Source organism: Heteronotia binoei, chromosome 4, assembly GCF_032191835.1.
Source record: "Heteronotia binoei isolate CCM8104 ecotype False Entrance Well chromosome 4, APGP_CSIRO_Hbin_v1, whole genome shotgun sequence".
NCBI lineage: Eukaryota > Metazoa > Chordata > Lepidosauria > Squamata > Gekkonidae > Heteronotia > Heteronotia binoei.
The window spans coordinates 111,083,523-111,103,446 of NC_083226.1; the positions used below are offsets into that span (position 1 = coordinate 111,083,523).

Genomic DNA, 19,924 nt, shown 5'->3' on the forward strand with positions numbered 1-19,924 from the left:
CTCGAATTTGTTTCTTGGTTTGGGGTCTAGGCCACTCATGTATGGCTTGCACCTTTCCCCAATCTGCTTTGATCTTACCTCCTCCTAGCACATGCCCTAAATACTTAACCTCAGCCATGGCTAGTTGACACTTAGATGCCTTGATGGTGAGACCCGCATCTTTCACTCGCTGTAACACAATGGCCACATGCTGCAAGTGTTCCTTCCATGTAGCGCTGTAAATAGCAATATCGTCAATATATGCGAGCGCAAATTCTTTCAGTCCTACTAGCATCTTATCAATTACTCTCTGGAATGTGGAGAGAGCATTCCTTAACCCAAATGGTAACACAGTAAACTCAAAGAGTCCCTCTTTGGTTACAAACGCTGTTTTCTGCTGATCTTTTGGATCCATAGCTACCTGCCAATAACTTTTTGTCAAATCTAAGGTGGTAATAAAATTGGCAGCTCCAATTGTCTCGACTAACTCATCTATGCGAGGCATTGGATACACATCCGGTACTGTGATCTTATTCAGTCTTCTGTAGTCCACACAAAACCTCATGGTTTTGTCCGGTTTGGGTACTAGGACTACAGGTGAGACCCACGGACTTTCTGATGGTACAATCAAACCTAATTTCAACATTTCTTCTACCTCCTGCTGTACATACTTGGCATTTGGGCCGGTCACTCTATATGGTTGGAGTGCTACAGGCCTCGAATCCCCTGTGTCAATCTTGTGACACGCTAGGTTTGTCTTACCTGGTACATCTGAAAAAATTGTTTTGTACCCTCCCAATATTGTTTGTAACTGGCCTCTTTGTTCTCCATTAAGAGAAGGGGCGAACTGAACCTCCTTAAGGGTCTCTTCCTGGGATATTTTCCCCCAACCCGACAATTCAGTTCCCGCACACTCTCCCTTCTTTGCAATTAAAACCAAATTACCCCTGTCAAAATAAGGTTTTAACATATTTACATGGAACACTTTACATTGTTCACCATCTTCACTTAAATTCACTACATAGTTCACGTTGGAGACCTTATGGGCGATGGTATAAGGTCCCTCCCAGGCCACATCTAACTTGTTCTTCTTCCTGGGCTTCAACACCAGTACTCTGTCTCCTGACTTGAACTCTCTGTCTCTGGACTTGGAGTCGTACCACTGCTTCTGCCGTCGTTGCGATCTTCTCATGTTGTCTGCAGCAGCCGTCCTCACCTCCTGCAGATGCTGTTGTAGTTCGTGTAGGTAAGAGATGACATCTGTCTCCTGGATGTCCTCGTTCCTGGACCACGCCTCTTTCAGAACATCAAGGGGTCCTCTGGCTTGCCTTCCATACAACAGTTCAAATGGACTGAACCCGGAACTTTCTTGGGGTACCTCCCTGTACCCGAAGTGTTAGGGAAACTGCTCTCAAAATGAGATTGGGGAATTAGATTGAGAGACAGCTGGCCCTAAAAAGGAATCTTTGTTATCTGTGTATACCAGGCTCGACCATTCAGATAGTCAATGCTCAATAAAGGACTCTAATTTAGTAAAATCAATTGTAATTTATTTGATATAAAAGTTCTTTCACACAAGGTAAAAATACAAAACATTCACACATTCATACAGGTCTAGGAAAAATAGATAGATTGATAGGGACACATATCAGGGTAGACATACAGGGCGATATTTACCATCGTAGTTCTTCCAGGAAGGTTCCAATGGCGACATGAGAGGACAGGGGAAATGGACCCAAAACTGTGGCCAGAATTGGGGATGGATCTAGACAGCGGAAGGTGGGTTGCTGAATAGAAGCACACATGAGTGGAGTTGGGTCAGAGGTTAAATAGGCTTCCTCAGACCCTTAGGGACTGGGAGGTCTTAGGGAGGAGCAGGGGGAGGCTCTATGATGACCAAGGAGGCTGGACATCCCTTGCTGACACCTAATTGGATGCCAGTTTTGACCAATGAACTTCACCTTGGTCTGGTGAAGCTGGAAATTTCCAAGCTGCAATGCTGCCTGGGGCGGCTCCAAGGTATTAGACTAGGGTGAGAATGGAAATGGCTGGATACTTAAGATTAAATGGGATTAGCTGGGAAGGTGACCATAGGGAATCAAATGCTGGCCTAGGTACCACCCGGTGTAGACAAAAGACTTGATGGAGACAGGAGATGTCCTTCCTCTTTCTCATCTTCTGCTGGGCAAGATTTATTGTTCTGGTATTGCTGAGCAATTAGGATCAACAGTGGAGCTATTAATCCATTCATGAGGTAAATGAGTTGCTTGCAGGCTCAGGGTGTGTACGTGTGACTTTCCCACTAAGAAGGAATGAGTTCAGCCTGGTAGGGTATGCTTGGGTCAGGAAAGCAAGCTGGATTCTGCTGTTGTTAGCTTTAGGTCCATGGAGATAGGCTGGAAACATGGTGGCCTGGCTTCTTCCACTGCAGTGGCCAAGACTGGGCACACAAGGAGCAGCTGGAGCATGCCTGTAGTTCTGGCTAACACTCTTCAGAGATGTAGAATGCAAAGCTGCCATATAAGCCTTAGAAACTGTAAGCAAAGTCCACTTCTTAGAGCAGAGGTGTGAGAGTCAAATCTCCAGGCACCCTGGCAACCATGCTGGTGATCATGATGTTCACATGTATGAAAAGTAGGGGGCTTTTCCTCACAGAAGAGCAGGTGTTGCAACCTCTGGTCCCAATCGTTGGGATGCTTGTATGCGTAAGTCTTTAGCATATGGTTCAGGGTGCCATTAAACCTTTCATTGAGCCCATTTGCTTGTGGGTGGTATGCTGTAGTGGTCACATGCCAGATTCCACAAGCTCTTAACAATTCTTGCATCACATTTGACATAAATGTGGTGCCTAAATCAGTCACCATCTCTTTTGGAAAACCCAATCTTGAAAACACAGTCAATAGGGCTTCCGCCACTGTCTTTGCCTCAATATCCTTAAGTGGAACCGCTTCTGGAAACTTGGTGGCATAATCTACGATGGTCAGGATGTACTTGTTTCCCCTTCTGGTCACTCTGGAGATAGGACCAACAATATCTACTCCTATCTTCCCAAAGGCTTCTGTGACTATAGGGACTGGCTGTAGTAGACCCTTAGTTTTGTCTAGAGCTTTCCCCACCATTTGGCAGGCCTGACACGATTTGCAAAAAGCCCTTATGTCCTTGCCCATATTTGGCCAAAAGAACCGTTCTTGCACTCGGTCCCTTGTCTTATTGATGCCAAGGTGAGAGGCCATGGGTGATGCATGAGCCAAATCCAACACTTGCATCCTATACTTTCTTAGCAGGACTAATTGCTTCTTTCTTTCCCATACTATGTTATGTTTTCTTTTTAAGGCCACCCGGTATAGTTTCTGGTCTATCACTTTAAATTGGCATAGGTGTTCAATTGTGATCTCATTATCACTCACCCCAGTTCTCTGCCATAGTTCCTTCAGGCTGTCATCTTGTTGCTGCTCTCTGAGGAATTCTGCAGCAGGGATGGTCTGCAACATTGTTTCCTCTTCTTCTGCTGGTTGCTGTACACACACCTCAGGAGCTGCTTCTGGCCTGCTTCTGGTAACAATGTTGACAGGATTAGCTTGCTGTCTCTTAAACTCAGAAGCCAAATCATTGCCCAATAAAAGCGATGTTCCTATGTCACTCAGGACTCCCACAATCCAATCACCTTGGAACTCTCTATACTTGATAGGAACTTCTGCCAGGGCCACTTCAAATGTAGGTCCTTTAATGCCTTTTATGGTGTAAGTTTTCCCAGGCAAATACTGATGACTTTTTACTAATTCTGGCTGTATTAGGGTAACACGCGCCCCTGTGTCCCTATAAGCCTTGACTTCCTTGTCATTTACTGTCACAGTCTCAGTATATTCCTCATCCAAGCTTTCCTGTACCTTCCACACTTTCAGAACACTAGCGGGTCTTTCTGGTGGTGTGTTCTCTGGAAGTGAGAGGTTTGTTTCTGCTTCTTTCTGCTGACTCTGTACCATTTTAACTGTCTTAGCTGGTGGGGTCTTTTTTCCTTTTTCTGGGCAAAACCTGGCATAGTGCCCTATGCCCCCACATTGGAAACAAGCAGCCTGAGTCTTTCTGTAAGGAGGCGGACTGGACCGCTTTGCAGGGCTGTTGTTACCCACCCCAGACTTCTCTGGAGAGTTCCAGACTCGGGGTTTTTTAGTTGGAGCAGTCCACATTGATCTCCCTAGATCTGATTCAATCTCATCTAGAATCATAGCTGCTTCTTCTACTGTCTTCAATTTCTTGTCTCTCAGAACCCACCTATACTGAGAGGGGACTTGGTTATAAAACTGTTCCAAGCCCACTAAGTTTTTCAGGTCCTCTAAAGTGGAAACTTTACTCCCTTCTACCCATCTGTTCAGGGCTCTGTCTAACCGACAACCTAGTTGAGAGTATGTTTCTCCAGGCTTCCTTCTGATTTCTCTAAATTTTTTCCTGCTTTGCTCTGCTGTTAAGCCAAAGCGGACTCTGACCCTTTCCTTGTACAATTGATAATCAGAAGTTTCCTCATCCCTCAGTTCAGAGTAGATTTCACTCAACTCTCCACAGATCTGAGGTCTCAAATAAATCATTCTGTCCTCATCAGCAACTCTTAAATCTTTACATGTTCTTTCAAAATTAAACAAAAAAGCTTCTACATCATCCCCTTTTTGGTACTTGGGAAATTTCTTTTGTTCTACTGTGAGTCGCCTCTCATTTCTAGTATCACGTTGAAACTCAGGCCTTCCCTGAATCTCCTGGAGTTTCAAACTGTACATTTTTTCCTCATGTTCTCTCTCTCTTTCCGCTTCCCTCTCTCTGCGTTCTCTCTCCTCTCTTTCTCTCTCTGATTCCAGCTTAGCCATCTGCAATTCTTTCTCTCTCTCTGCTTCCCTTTCTCTGTGTTCTGCTTGAATCTTGGCCATCTGAATTTCTTTTTCTGCCTCTATTCTGGCCAATTCCAACTGTATTTTCATAGCCTCTATGCTCTGACTAGGATTATCCTCAGGAATCTCTTCTTGTGTATGCCCATCCCCCGTGGCTGTGGTAGTTCTCTTAGGAGGAGCCATTTCTGACAGGAATTTTTCACAAAACTTTATTAATTCCTTTACTGCAGTGTCCCTCTACTTTCTGTGTGTCTTAGTGACACTTATTTTGGGGTGTTCCTTCGAAATCCCGACGCTGGCAACCAATTATAGCAGCGCCCACCTCACGGCCTCACTGGATCTCTATATTTTCGTCTCTTCGGGGTATTTTTACTTGTTCTGTTGATGGGACCCCAGCAGCTTTGTTTATTCTTCCCACAAAATATATAGGCTCACGAGAACTTTAACTTAAACCACAGATTTATTGTAAAAAAAAGTCTTAAACTGGGGATATGGGAGATATTTACACAGGCTTATATGTTTGTTCTGTTTCAGGCTTTTCAATCACTTTTTCTTCCTTGGATCTTTCACAGTTACACAGTTCACCGTTCCCTTTAACTCACTCTCCACCTCTAGCCAAGGTCTGGCCTCTTGGGATTGATGTGCCTAGTCTCACCCCTCGACTGGAGTCTCTCCTCTCAGCCCTTCTTGGTGTCTCAGACCCACATCCACTCCCTCAACCTCCTCACTAGATCTTTAGAGTAGTTTCCCGGTGTCTGTGACCATTCTGGTCTTAACTGACTCACACACACACAGCCCTCTTGGCTGGTTTTGTCCAGCTGGCAGTCTCTGGAAGACTTCCCCGTCTCCGTCTCCAGCTTCTTCACAGGATCAACTGCCCTCTTAGCCCTTCTGGCCGGCACTAACTGACCCTCTCAGTCTCTGTCAGGTCCCCACTGACAGACTTCTCTGACAGGCCTCCACTCTGTCAGACTCCAACTGACTGAACTCCTGCCTCAGCAGTTTCCCTCACTAAACTAACTTTTTTTTCCTCCCTGAGAGCTCAGAGCACTTTGCCCCCACCCTCAGGTCACCTGACGCAGCCCTGTGCGTCTTCAGCTTATGCTTAACCCATTGCTTTCCGTCACACCTGCATTGTGCAAGGGGTTGGACTAGATTGCCCTAGAGGTCCCTTCCAACTCTATGATTCTATGACTGGGGGAAGGGGGAGAAGCCTCAGCCAACAGAAGGAAGAGAGGTGTGGCTCAGTAGCTCTGCTATGCTATTGAGAGAGCCTGGCAAAGCAAACTCTCACTCCCCCACTTCTCCCCAAGGGAGGAGCCTCAGCCAATGGATAAAATAGAGGTTTTCCCCTGTAGCTCCTGTGCAATTGAGCAAGCCTTGCAAAGCAAGTTATTATGTAGAAGTAAGCAAGATATAGGGAGAAGGAAGCAGATGACAGCCAGTTGCTTGGGGGCCTGATAGGAGCCCTCCGGGGGCCTGATTCAGCCCTCAAAGTGCATGTTTGACACCCCTGTCCTAGAGTACCCCTGGCATGATGTGCCCTGTGCATTTCCTATGTCAGGAAAATTCCATGTCAGAAATGTCCATACAGTTGCTTATTTGGTTTAAAAGCTCATAGGTCATATAAAAAGTTACATTAAAGTAAAACTGAGATGAAAATTTACAACTAGAAATTACAGTTAAAATTTTACCACATCTGTTATACACTTGTGGCAGAAGCTGTTTAACAAAATCAGTTTTGTGAATTCAGAAAAAGTTGAAAATTTCAGCATCCCTTTTGTTAAAAATTTCCCTCTCTCAGTTTCATATTTAGGACAATAGAAAAAGATATGTATAAGAGAATCAACCTTTTGCATACAATTACAAAGATGTTGGTTTGCGATACGCCTAAAATACAGCCATCTTTCTGTGCAGTTGGAAGTGTTACAGCGGGTCATCATGTAAGATCTTCTGAGTTTGGGGATGGTCAACACATATAAATATATGGATGGTTCAAATTTCACTGATAATTTTATCCTTGAGTAAGTTGGTGAGCATGTTCTATTTAAATCCAGTAAAAGAGTTTTCCAGTCTTGAACAATAAGTTTCCAGATAAGCATTACCCTATTTCTCGTTATTAATTTCATGGTTGTTCATAGACCTAGTTTCTTTAATTGGCAGCACATACACTAAATTTGGAACAATACAGAGAAGATTAGCATGGCCCTGTGCAAGGATGACATGCAAATTCATGCCTGGTGCAATGACATCACTTCTGGGTGATGTCATCACGCCATGCTGTAAGAGGAGTCCCCTGCCACAGTGGGACTTGGAAACCCTAGTGGCAGCTGGGGTTCCCAGTGCAGCCTTCAGGGCTGGCCTCACCAATGTGCCTGTAGTGCTGGGAGCTGCCTTGGCTGTTGATCTCTGGGAACTTGTGGCTGGTTTGTGTTCCTGAGATGGTGCATGGTGGGACCAAGCATGTTGGTGTGCAGTGAGGTATGGTATGTGGTAAGGTAGGGCCCCTTTCCTGGTTTGGGCTGTTACCTCTACTCTGTTTGGCAGGTTTTTATACTAATATATCTTTATCAAACATTTTTAACTCTAAAGATATTCTTATTTGAATCCAATTATGTTGTAGACAGTGTTACTATTACTTGTTACTTATTCCTCCCACACTTTTTCTTTGAAAAAAGAGAGATTAAAATAAAGAAACAAAACCAACAACACAAGGTGGGCTGTTTTCCTAGCATTTGTTAAAAGCTATTTTTTGTCCCATCGGATAACTTTGATTTCCCTAAGCCAAATCTGTATGTGCCAGTAAATTAAAAAAAAATTGAAATCAAAAATTGAAATTTCATCTTGATGCTTTTAGTTCATTGAATTCTTTTATATTTCTTAAGACTTCTTACTGAGGTAATAATAGGGCATTAAATGTCTCCATATCCATATTGTTATAATACTCAGGATCTTGCTACTGTCTGGACTTGGTATGGAGACATTTAATGCCCTATTATTACTATCTGAGAGAGATGCTATCCTTTAAAAAAAAAAACCTTGTTGATCACAAAGCAGTTGTTCATGTATAACTTCCTCTCACCTAGATCAAATAAATTTAATTTTTAAACTAAAAGTGAAAATCAGTGTAACTAAAAATACTAGATTAATTACTATGTTTTAAAGTATCTCATCTACCATTTTCAATGTGGATGACAGACCATTACTCAGAATTCCCAGTAAAGGAACAAACCCTCAGCCTTCAAGTCATTTAGCAAATTAATGAGTTGATCTTGATCTTGTTTTTGAAAGTAGAAAGGCTAAGGTTAGCTAACCAGCCTATGAAATTAGTTTGCACTTTGCTACCAAACTGCTATGAGATCAGCTGGAAACCTTTTTTCATTATTTTTACTCTTTAACAATTAATCTGTTGCTAATGTTAAAAAAGGACCTTCAATTTAAAGCAATTTATTCTATTGCCAAAGTATATCAGAAAACTGTATTTTACTTGGTTTGTAAAGTATTTTCAAATCATTTATTTCAGGAAGTTCACATGCATAATGGGAAATGTTCTGAAGGGTACCTAGAAAGACCCAGCATGATTGATGGGAAGACAGGAAGATATATTATGAAAGTCGCCACTTCTGCAGCTGGCTAATATCATATGGTTCTGCTTCATCAAAGATGTGAATGCAAATGTCATTATAACTTTTAGTTTATTTTTTAAAGGTATTTTCTGTGGGATTTTCTCCTAGATTATTGGAGAATGAAGAAAGCCACCTCGGTGGGAAGGGCGGGATATAAATCGAAACATAAATAAATAAATAAATAAATAAATAAATAAATAAAATGCCATGTATTCAGATATACTGATATGGGTATGAGTGAGGGAAGGAGAGATATGGACCCTCAAGTGTCATGAATTGCAGATCTATAGTATCTCTGACAATTCACTGGAGACTATCTTGATCCCTTATTTTGCTGACAAACATGCCCTTGGTGTGTTTCTTACAAATTCAATGATGCTGTCTAATTGACAACTGAAGTTCTGCACATGTTAGGTTTTTTGTCACAGTCCCCAAATCATATTAAAGTCTCCTGTAAATCATAAGCAAGGCAAGGACATTAAGGTCTTGTAGTTTCAACAGCCTGTGCAAGTCTTTTTGACGTTATACTTGTCTTTATGCATACAATCTCTTCGAAAATTTCAGGAGCAACCATGCTGAGAAATGACCTATCTGTTGGTGAACTTGGCAATAATGTTTCATTTTTAGGAAAAAAAATGTCCATTGAAATTCAGCCAAATTCATGTTTTACAAAGGTGAGCACTAGCAGAATAATAGTTTGAGGTGACAATTTGTAACCTTGCCGTAGACTTAGGACATGTTGAGCTAACAACATGAAACAAGAGATTCTCCAGACTCGCTTTGAACATTTTTTGCTACATAAAAAGATGAAATAAGAACAGAAAAGAAGAGCTAAATATAATAGCTGCTTAGGTTATTTAGAATAATGTTGTTTAATTGTTCCTGTTTAGAAATATTGATGCTTCATTTTTCCTGTTTACTGTAAATCTTAATCCTTATCATGGTCTCTCATTATTCTTAAAGGCCACTGATTTTCTGAACAATATAAGGTCAGTACAATTTAGTCAGGAAACATCAACACCTGCCTAGTCAGTACAATTTAGTCAGGAAACATCAACACCTATTACACCTGCCTAGATAACTCACAGATCTAGACCCTTTTCACGCTGTTTTTAGGCCGAGCAATTTGGCAGAAACAGCTCTAGTGGCTTTAGTTGATATCCTCCTCATGAATGTAGACAAAGGTTGTCCCTCCCGGATCTCTCTTTGTTGTCTTTGCTTCCCTCCAGGATTCTCTCTTTGTTTCAGTAGACCATACCATCTTACTTTGGTGTTTGGAGGTTGAAGTAGATTATCGAGGCTATGCCTTGGACTGGGTTAAATAATGCCTTTAGGAGATCAAATCACCTTTAGGGAAATCATCTATAGTTTTGGAGTTGGATGTCATCAATGTGCAGATTATAATCAGCTTTTCATCTCTCCATCAAAATCCCCTGGTGATGCAGTAAAGGTCCTAAGCCACTGCCTGACTGCTGTGGTCAAATGCATGAAAGCAAATTAATTGATACCAGACAAGATGGAATGTGGATGTTTTGAAGCACCTTGTGCTTTCCCCTTTCAAAGGGGTTCAGCTAACATTTGATGACTCACTTAAGGGCCTTGAATCTAGAATTATTGCTAGAAAAGCAGATTAATGCTGCTGCCAAAAAAAAAAAAACCCCTTCCTTCCAACTCAGCTTAGCCCACAAGATGGTGTCCAATTTTGACTTGGCAACCTAGTTCAATGCAATAGTAACTTTGAGACTAGAACACTATACTGCACTCTACATAGACTTATCCTTGTTTTCTGCAAACAATGTGAAATGGAATTATTCAAGAAGGCTATTTTGCGCAGGTAAATGAATTGTACTTTAAAGAAATGGTCAGAAAATTGCCTTGGTAAAGGAATAGGGACTGTGACATACACTACTGTATTGCTATATATCACTTCAACTGTGTTCCAGACTAGTCATGTTTAAAGGAATAATCTTGTTTAAAGGCTCGTGCTTTGTTTTAGTTTGGGTCCCACCCCCCACAGATTTCTGTAATCCAAATAATATCATATTGTTCATCCTGATGACTGCAGTTGACTTACACTGTGTAATCTGCCTTAAATCTCAGCATGAAAGGTGGACTATAAGTAACCTAACAACAACACTGAATAACTACACCAAGAAAAGTAAAGAGAAGCTCTGTAACAAGGAAGACTTATTTAAGGTTGCAGAAACCAAAGAAGATTACAAAACGATTGAAATCAAAACTCACTTTGACATCTGGAAGGAAAAGAACTTGGAAAATCATCATCAGAGATTGATTCTTTACTAAATACAGTTCGAGTATTCAGCAAAGATATACAATGGAATTTGTCCTTGACAAGTGTGTAGCAAAACCCTGTGTTTTGAAGAAAACTACAAATGTCTTGACATTTTGGAAACTGACAACATCAAACATAACCCTTTTAAGAAAAATAAAAACACATAATATTACCAAAGAGTTAAAAAGAAATTGTGAACAAAATTAAATGGAGGCAACATGGTAAAGGCAATTAACACATGGACAGTTCCAGTTCTAAAATACACAGCTGGCATTATCAAGTGGAAACAAGCATAATATAGAAGCAACAGATCACAAAACTCGCAAGATGACAATGCCTCTCTCACTACACCCTAGAAGTGATGCTGATTGTCTTTACTTACCAAGAAGATTAGGTGGATGAGGTCTCTGAAAATTAAGTAAGCAGCTGAAGAAAAAAATGTGCACTGAATGACTACACCAAGAAAAGCAAGCAGAAGCTTCTAGTTGAAGCATACAGGCAGACTGGTCACAGAAACCAAAGGAGATATATATTGCGGTGGAAGTGATGCTGAACTATAAAAGAACTTTGTTATTGGAATTGTATGCCCCAAATGGAGCAAAAGACTCTTTCTTTAAAGACATTATGCAACAATTAGATAAAGTGACGTATGAGCAAATTATGATAATGGGGGATTTCAATGGAACAGTTAAAATATTTTGGACAGATCTGGGGAAAAAATAATGAAGGAAAATTACCAAAGTCAGGAAGATATATGGAAAGAATTTAACCCTAAAGAACGTGACTATACTTTCTTTTCAGCAAGGCATAATTCTTTCTCAAGAATTGATATGCTATGGATTACAAAAAATCTTGGACTTATAATGAAAAAAAAATAGAGATTCTTCCTAAAGTAGGGGCAGACCACAATCCATTAATGTGGTCTGCAAAACCCGTAAAAAAGACTCTAAGATGGCGGATAAATGAAGATTTGCTACAGAAAAAGTAAGTAGTGATGTCTCTGGAAAAGGAGACCAAGTCTTTCTTTCAAATAAATGAAAAAGAGGACATTCAATTTCAAACTGTGTGGGACGCATATAAAGCGGTAATGAAGGGCATTTAATTACACTGAACAATAAAGATAAAAGAGCCAAAGACAAGCTAATGTTGGATATTCAGAAAGATATTGGGAAAAAGGAGAAGGAGCTTAAAAAAAGACCTGGGAAAAAAGAAAATTATATGAGAGATTACAATATTACAAAGTCAACTGAGACATTTGTTAAACAAAGAAGTGGAATGGAATTTAAAAAGACTTCAACAGAAATCTTTTGAAGGAGCAAATGAACCTGGAAAATATTTGACCTGGCAAATGAAGAAAAAAAGGGAGAATAAAACTATCAACAAAATTGTATTGGGAGGCAAGAACATTGTTGACCAGGAAGGAATTAATTTTTTTTTCCCTAAATATTACGCCAAGTTGTTTAAAGATCAAAAGGTGAACAAGGGAAAGATTGACATATATTTACATGAGAAGCTTTGGCATAAGATTAATGGAGATTTGATAAAATGGAACAAGTTGAATTTGTCTTTACTGGGCAGAATTTCCGTAATTAAAATGAATGTCTTACCAAGAATTATGTTCCTGTTTCAAACAATTCCAAAAGTGAAAGACAAGAAACAATTTAATAAATGGCAAAGAAAAATTTCAGAATTTGTATGGGCCGGGAAAAAAACAAGAATTAAAATGAAAATTTTGATTGATGCAAAAGAAAGGGGAGGTTTCCAACTGCCTGATTTAAAGTTGTACCATGATGCAGTATGCTTGGTGTGGATCAAGGAATGGATGATGTTATTAAATAGAAAACTATTAGTACTAGAAGGCCATGGAAATGTTTTTGGTTGGCATGCTTATATGTGTTATGGGAAAAGTAAGATGGATGCTTTTTTCACACATCATTATATTAGAAGGTTAAATACCTGGTCAAAATATAAAAGATATGGGGATGAAAGGAAACCGCTTTGGATTGTGCCAACAGAAGTAATAAAATTATATTTCAATATTAATGAAGAGAAGTGGCTATCATACAAACAATTGTTAAATACATGGAGGAAAGGTGGAATTAAAATCGGCAGAAGAATTACAATATAAATATAATTGGTTTCAATTGCAACAGATTAAGAGTTTGCTTGAATAGGACATTAAAAATGATGGAATAAGGCAAGAACAAACAGAACTGGAGAAAATGCTGCTTGGTGATAACAAAAAATTGATTTTAAAAATTTATAAACTATTGTTGAAATGGTCTACAGAAGATGAAATAGTCAAATCTCAAATGATAAAATGGACAATAAATATAAATAAGGAATTACAGATGGTGTCATGGGAGTACTTATGGAAGAACCCTATGAAGATATCGACATGTTATAACATTAAAGAAAACTGTTTAAAAATGTTATATAGGTGGTATATGACACCTAAGAAATTGGCAAAAATGAATAAACAGGTGGTGGATAGATGTTGAAAATGTAAAGGATCTTTCTACCATATGTGGTGGACTTGTGAAAAGGCAAAACAATTTTGGCAAATGATTCAGCAAGAGATCTCAAAAATTTTGGGTTATAATATTAAGAAGGCACCAGACATCTTTTTGTTGGGATTACAAATGGAAAAATTTCTGAAACGAGATAGAACGATAATTTGGTACATACTTTCAGCTGCAAGGACATTATATGCGCAGATGTGGAAGCAAGACAAAATACCAGAAAAGTGGGACTGGACTTTAAAGTTATGCATTGGAGTGAAATTGAAAGCTTACAAGAATCTTAAAAGAATATGATTTAGAGAAGTTTAAAAATGAATGGGGAAAATTTCAAATATATGTTGAAAAACAATGGAAGGTTAAAGGATACTTGGCGATTTTTGACAATAGTTGAACTTTGGAGGAATAATATATGGACTACAGTCAAAAAGCGGGACTATGGGAATATACTTTCTTTTAAACTTTCTTGATAAGGACTAAAGGATTATAATGAAGATGGATTATAATTATAACATATGGACTACAGTCAAAAAGCGGGAATATGGGAATATACTTTCTTTTAAACTTTCTTGATAAGGACTAAAGGATTATAATGAAGATGGATTATAATTATAACATATGGTTTTTTATTTCCTTTTTATCTTCTTGTTTTAAGATTTTTGTTTTATGAAGATTCTTTAATTGATAAAATTACCTTTTTATTTTTAGCAATTTAATTAAAATAAATTGTCGGGGGTCATGAAAAGGGGGAGAGGGAGGAGAAAAATGTAATGTATTTGTACTAACTTTTTTATAATAGATGATGAGTATTATTACAATAAATTACAGAATAATAAAATTGGTTTAAACAGAAACCAAAGGAGATTACAAAATGATTGAAATCAAAACCCACTTTGACAATTGGAAACAAAATCACTTGCATGGTCAATATTTGAAATACATCCTGAACAAAGTTGATAATGAAAATACCTGTAAGCAGGGCTTTTTTGTAGAAGGAACTCATTTGCATATCAGGCCACACACCCCTGATGCAGCCAATCCTCCAAGAGTTTACTAAGAGGGCTCTTAGTACAGGGCCTACTGTAAGCTCTGTAAATCCTTTTGTAGAGTTTCTGCTACAAAAAAAGCCCTGCCTGTAAGAGGCTCCAAAATGGACCCTTGAAGAGAAAAATTGAAGGATTCATTGTAGCTGCACAAGAACAAGCACTGGAATCTAGTATGAAAGCCAAGATTCAGAAGACCAGTGATAATAGCAAATGTTGATTCTGCAAGACAAAGGATGAAACAGTCAATCACATGGTTAGTGCCTGCAGCAAAATTGCTCAGACTGACTATAAAGAAGAACATCACAATAGAGTTATAGCTATGTTGCACTGGAATTTTTGCAAGAAGTATGACTTACCATCAGTCAGAAATTTAAGGGAATGTAAACCAGATAAGATCATGTAGAATAATGAGACAAAGTTTCTTTGGGACTTCTATGGAGCATAATACCCCTGATATCTCAATTGTAGGAAAAAAATACAAAATATGGATAGGATCATTGACATTGCAATCCTAGAAGACATTATAATATAAAAGAAAGAAAGAAAGAAAGAAAGAAAGAAAGAAAGAAAGAAAGAAAGAAAGAAAGAAAGAAAGAAAGAAAGAAAGAAAGAAAGAAAGAAAGAAAGAAAGAAAGAAAGAAAGAAAGAAAGAAAGAAAGAAAGATCACTAAATGCCAAGACTTACAAGTACAATTAGAGAAGGTGACCATAATGCCAGTTGTCATTAAGGACAAAATTGGCATACAGATTTCAGCCACTAAACTCTTGTTTCTTGGATTGGTCAGTCCAATGGTAAAATTTTGTGCTCCATTGATATACCTCACAGGAGCTGTGAAATGTACCAGCTTATTACATAGAGCAAAATAAAGCTGGGTAAGAAGAAGATCAAGACCTATGGATAGAGCTAGAGCTCTCTGGGAAAAGAAGGTTACCATTATGCCAGTTTTCATTGGAGCCCTTGTACCAGTGCCCAGAAGTCTCAAGATTCAACTGGACATTCTGGACACTGAGCAAATAACACCAGCTCAGCTCCAGAAGACAGTGTTGCTGAGAACAGCAACAATCCTGCAAAGATACCTCTGCAATTCCCAAATACTTGGCTCAATCTTGAATTGCAGAACACCATCTACCAGCCAAATATTTGACTCTGACAATTCACAATATGTAAATTAAGCATTAGGAAGATTAAAACAGATATTTGGGAAATGATTTTTGAGTGGATATATATGTATGAATTCGTTCATCTCTGAGCGTGTGGTGAAGAGATAATATGAAAACTAGCAAGAAAAGAAAGCAGGTGAATGTAATTAATATATAACAGAAAACATCGGCAATTTGCAGTATCATCATCAAACTTTTAGAACTGGGTGGAGCAGTCTTGTAAAATGTGATGATACAGTGCAAAGTAGGATCTGAGTATAAGATGAAGTAATCATATGACTGGAAAATCTACTCACAAAAAGCCCTCCTTGGCTATTTCTAAGTTGTAGGCAAGTAAATATAGAACCACCAGTGAAAATATGGATTTTATAAGTATGCCTTTGAGCTAACATATGTTAAATAGACTATTCCTATATGAACATCCTGTCTCTGCTTATTTGTTCCCCTTTGTTGTTTTCAGGAGTCCAGCAAGCCAGGATCTGGGTTTACACGGGCTGTCGTTTGGAGCACTGCAGGAGGGGCAAAGAGGGAGGGCAGCCATTGCTGCATCTCTACAGGGGGAGGGGAGGGGGCAGGCGAGGGAACTGGCATGGGAAGCTGGGTGCCCACCCAGCCCCTCTCAGACCTATGGGGTCTCTTTGGGGGAGGGCAGAGGGTGGGGCTGCCTGCAACTATTTAGGTTGCTGAGCCGCTACTGCCCTCCCTCTTTGGACACCTGCCATTGACTTGTTTGCCACTGACTTCTTCTGTTTCAGGGGGAAGGCACCGGTCGACCTGGATTTGTGGACATAGCATTGTACATTGGGCTAGTATGCAGCCACATCCAGTTGGGAAAGGGACTTTGACCTGCAGGATAAGGTCAGAATCACTTGGTTGGGTAAGCGAGGGATGAAGTGGGAGGACTTCCTTTGCATGGTACAGTCTCATTTGATCAACCGAGGCCTCCCTGATGCTTTGGTGATACACCTTGGAGAGAATGACTTGGGGGCTCTTGCTGGCTTGGAATTGGTGCACAGGGCCATGGGGGATTTGCACACATTGCAGAAGGTTCTGCCAGCTGCAACATTTTTCTGGTCGGACTGGCTGTAGCATCGAATCTGGCGTGGGGCATGTTCTGTAGACAAGGTGGAAGTGGCAAGGCGGAAGGGAACCAAGTGGTTGGAGAGGATCGTGGAGGCTATGGAGGGTCACTGGATTCGACATTCTGATATTTCAACAAGCTTGGAGGCCCTGTATCGTCCTGATGGGGTTCATTTATTGGAATGGGATGTGGATATCTGGCTACATAGCATCAGATACACCCTAGACAACTGGCTACAGCTGTAGAGCTTTGGCGGGAGGCAGGTATTGTTGGGCCCAGCTCTTGTGGCAGTATCAGCATGGGGTTGGATCCATTCTCAGGAAAAGCAGCCTGCATGCTCATTTCCTGAGTGTGGGGATCCAAATAAGGGATCTTGGCATGAGGGGCAGCTGAGGTGCCCAGCCGGGGGGCATGTACGGGGATCACCCTCATGCACAGGTGGTGGGGAAACCACCTCTGAGCTTTCGCCCTAGTGGGATCCAAAACCTGCCACCCAAGTTTACCAGCTGATCATCGACTGGCAGGAAGTGCAGTCGATTGACAGGATCCTTACCCCATGCTGTGCCAAGGCTTCTTACAGCTGTAACAAATAAAAGTTGAGGCCAATTTTATTCCACTTTTCTGAAAATGCTGTGTTCTGTGTGCTATTTCAACTCAGTTGTGTATATTAAACTAGAAAATGTAGTCACAGAGGACTTGGTTCAGGGTGCCCACCTCTGCCCCTCCCTTTGGTGCAGGAGCTGCAAACACTATTGTTCAAAAAAGTGAGTCAATAGCAATTCACATTAGAATGTCACAGCATCTCAAAACTTAGACAACGTAAGAAAATAACACACACACCCTGTTCAGATTAAGTCCTAGATATTATGCTTACCCAGCTGTTCAGTTGAAGTAGTACTTTCTTAATGTCACTGAAATGAAATCTAAATGATAAATGCAAATTTTAAATTCATTATTATTATTCAGTATTATTATCTTATTGTAGGAAAATATGACAAAATATATAGTGTCCACAAGTGCAATACTTCACAGTACTATAACTGTTTTCTGACAGTCTTTGCAAACCTATTATTTGCAATCACTGCCCACTGAAGAAGTATTATTTTTAAAAAAAAAACTGACATTGGATTGAATATACAAGAAAGAAAATGTGTTAGGGTTTGGATTTTGGCACTTGATCATTCTCCTATTGAATTTATGAAGAGTGAGACTTTCATAAGGTGATTCACCAAAAAATAAAACAGTAAGTGCAAGCACATAATGAATTCTGTTGAGATAAATAGTAACAATGTGTGTTAACCTAGAAGGTGATATTGTATGAGGTCTTAGTGTCACCTTCATTATATTATGAGTTTAAAAGATTTTCAATTAGTTGATCTCTAGCAAGATTTGAATAATATTCTCTTTATAATCTGTGCTTTTCAGTACAATATTAAATTAGAAATTATCCTGTTATGTCCATCACATTGTCCTTCACTTGACCTCAGAATCCTGTTAGTGAAAGTAAATGTCCATCTAAATTATTCTTCCAGACTTATAAATTTAAGTAAAATTTAGGTATTAAGCACCTATACCTATAATATAGAGTATAAATCATACTGATTTTATACAGTAATTAAATTAATGCAACATTTTTAAAAAAAAAATTACTGAAATTGCTTGCATAAAAAATTAAAATATAGTATCTGTTTTAAATAATAAAATATAGTTCAGCACCTAACATAGATAGAAAAGTTATGTCACAGGTGGTGCTAAAGTTTCTTCAACTGTCAGTGCTGCAAACCACCTTATTCAGCTATTAGGTTTTTTATGTGTCAGCAGTGTTTCATGTATCAGAATGTACAATAGATCTGCTCTTCTGGATTGGGCATGTTTCTGTTAATATATCCAGAATGTATCTATTGTAACAATAGTTTTGAATATATTATTACCTGGTCCATGTTAGATTCTGGGCTATTTCAGTAGCCTGAGAAGTAAGGGAAGGGCTAAGAATCATAGAATTATAGAGTTGGAAGGGACCTTCAGGGTCATCTAGTCCAACCCCCTGCACAATGTAGGAACTATACAAATATCTCCATGAACACCCTCCCCCATACAGGTCCATTCTAAGAGATGCATGTGTCAAGAGTCACTCCATTTTGTTCCTCTTGCCATATGTATCCAATTATACAATGGTGGAGGGGAAACCACTACCCAAAGCCAAGCTGTACTCAATGAGTTGGGGGGAAAGGTAGGCAAAGACTCCTGGAACTCAACCTATGTAGGGGGTTCATATGACCCGCCAAATCCCCCCTTGCCACCCCAGTATTATTCAGAAAGAAAAAAGACAGCAGTTTGCAGCTCTGCACTGACTTTCGTGCCTTGAATGCGATTTCCATGAGTAATGCGTACCTCCTCCCCCTTATACGAGACCTTCTAGGAGAGGTGTCCCAAGGGAAAATCTTCATCAAGCTTGATCTCCGGGATGCTTATTTCCAGGTGTGCATCAAAGAGGGGGGTGAATGGAAAGCTGCCTTTAACACACTTCTGGGTCAATATGAGTATTTGGTCATGCCATTCAGTCTCAAGGGGGACCCGGGGGTATTCATGAACCTAATCAATGAAGTATTGCATAAGTACCTATATAAGGGCGTGGTCTGTTACCTGGATGATGTTTTGATATACGCACAAGACCTGTCCTCACATGTCCAATAGTGAGGGAGGTGCTACAAATTCTATATGAGCACAAACTGTTTGCCAAACTGTCTAAGTGTGAATTCCACAAAACGGAGATGCAATTTTTTTGGGTACCGCATCTCCATGGGGGAGATGGGAATGAATCCAACCAAAGTACAAGCAGTGGTGGAATGGGAGCCCCCTCGAACCCGTAAACAGCTCCAGAGTTTCCTCAGGTTTGCAAATTTGTATAGGGGGTTTATCAATAACTTTGCCGAGGTCATCCTACCACTCACTGAACTGCTGAAAACCAAGGGGAAGGGGCGCAAGTTGCTAAGTGCAGCTCCAGTCTCCTGTGGATGGGGGAGTGCCAAAAAGCATTCGATGAACTGAAGGCCTGGTTTACATCCAAGCCCTGCTTAATATATCCCGATGAAAACAAAAGGTTTGTGGTGAAATGTGATGCAAGCGATGTCTCTCACCCAGCCGTATTACTCCAGGAGAGGCCAGATGGCCAATTACACTCTTGTGCATACTTTCCCCAAAAGTTCAGCCTAACCGAACGCAATTGGTCAGTGTGGGACAAGGAGGGCTCAGCTATCAAACTTGACCTAGAAAAATGGAGGCGCTATCTAGAGGGGGTGTGAGAGCCATTCAAACTATAGACAGATCACAAAAATTTAGCCG

General features: G+C 40.0%; 1 non-coding gene across 1 annotated transcript; it reads left to right on the forward strand.

Annotated features, from left to right (window-relative positions):
• Window positions 1-7,003: 7,003 nt before the first annotated feature.
• Window positions 7,004-7,109, forward strand: LOC132570646 (U6 spliceosomal RNA). Its single transcript, XR_009555350.1, has one exon. It is a non-coding gene; the product is annotated as a U6 spliceosomal RNA (small nuclear RNA).
• The last annotated feature ends 12,815 nt before the right edge of the window (window positions 7,110-19,924 follow it).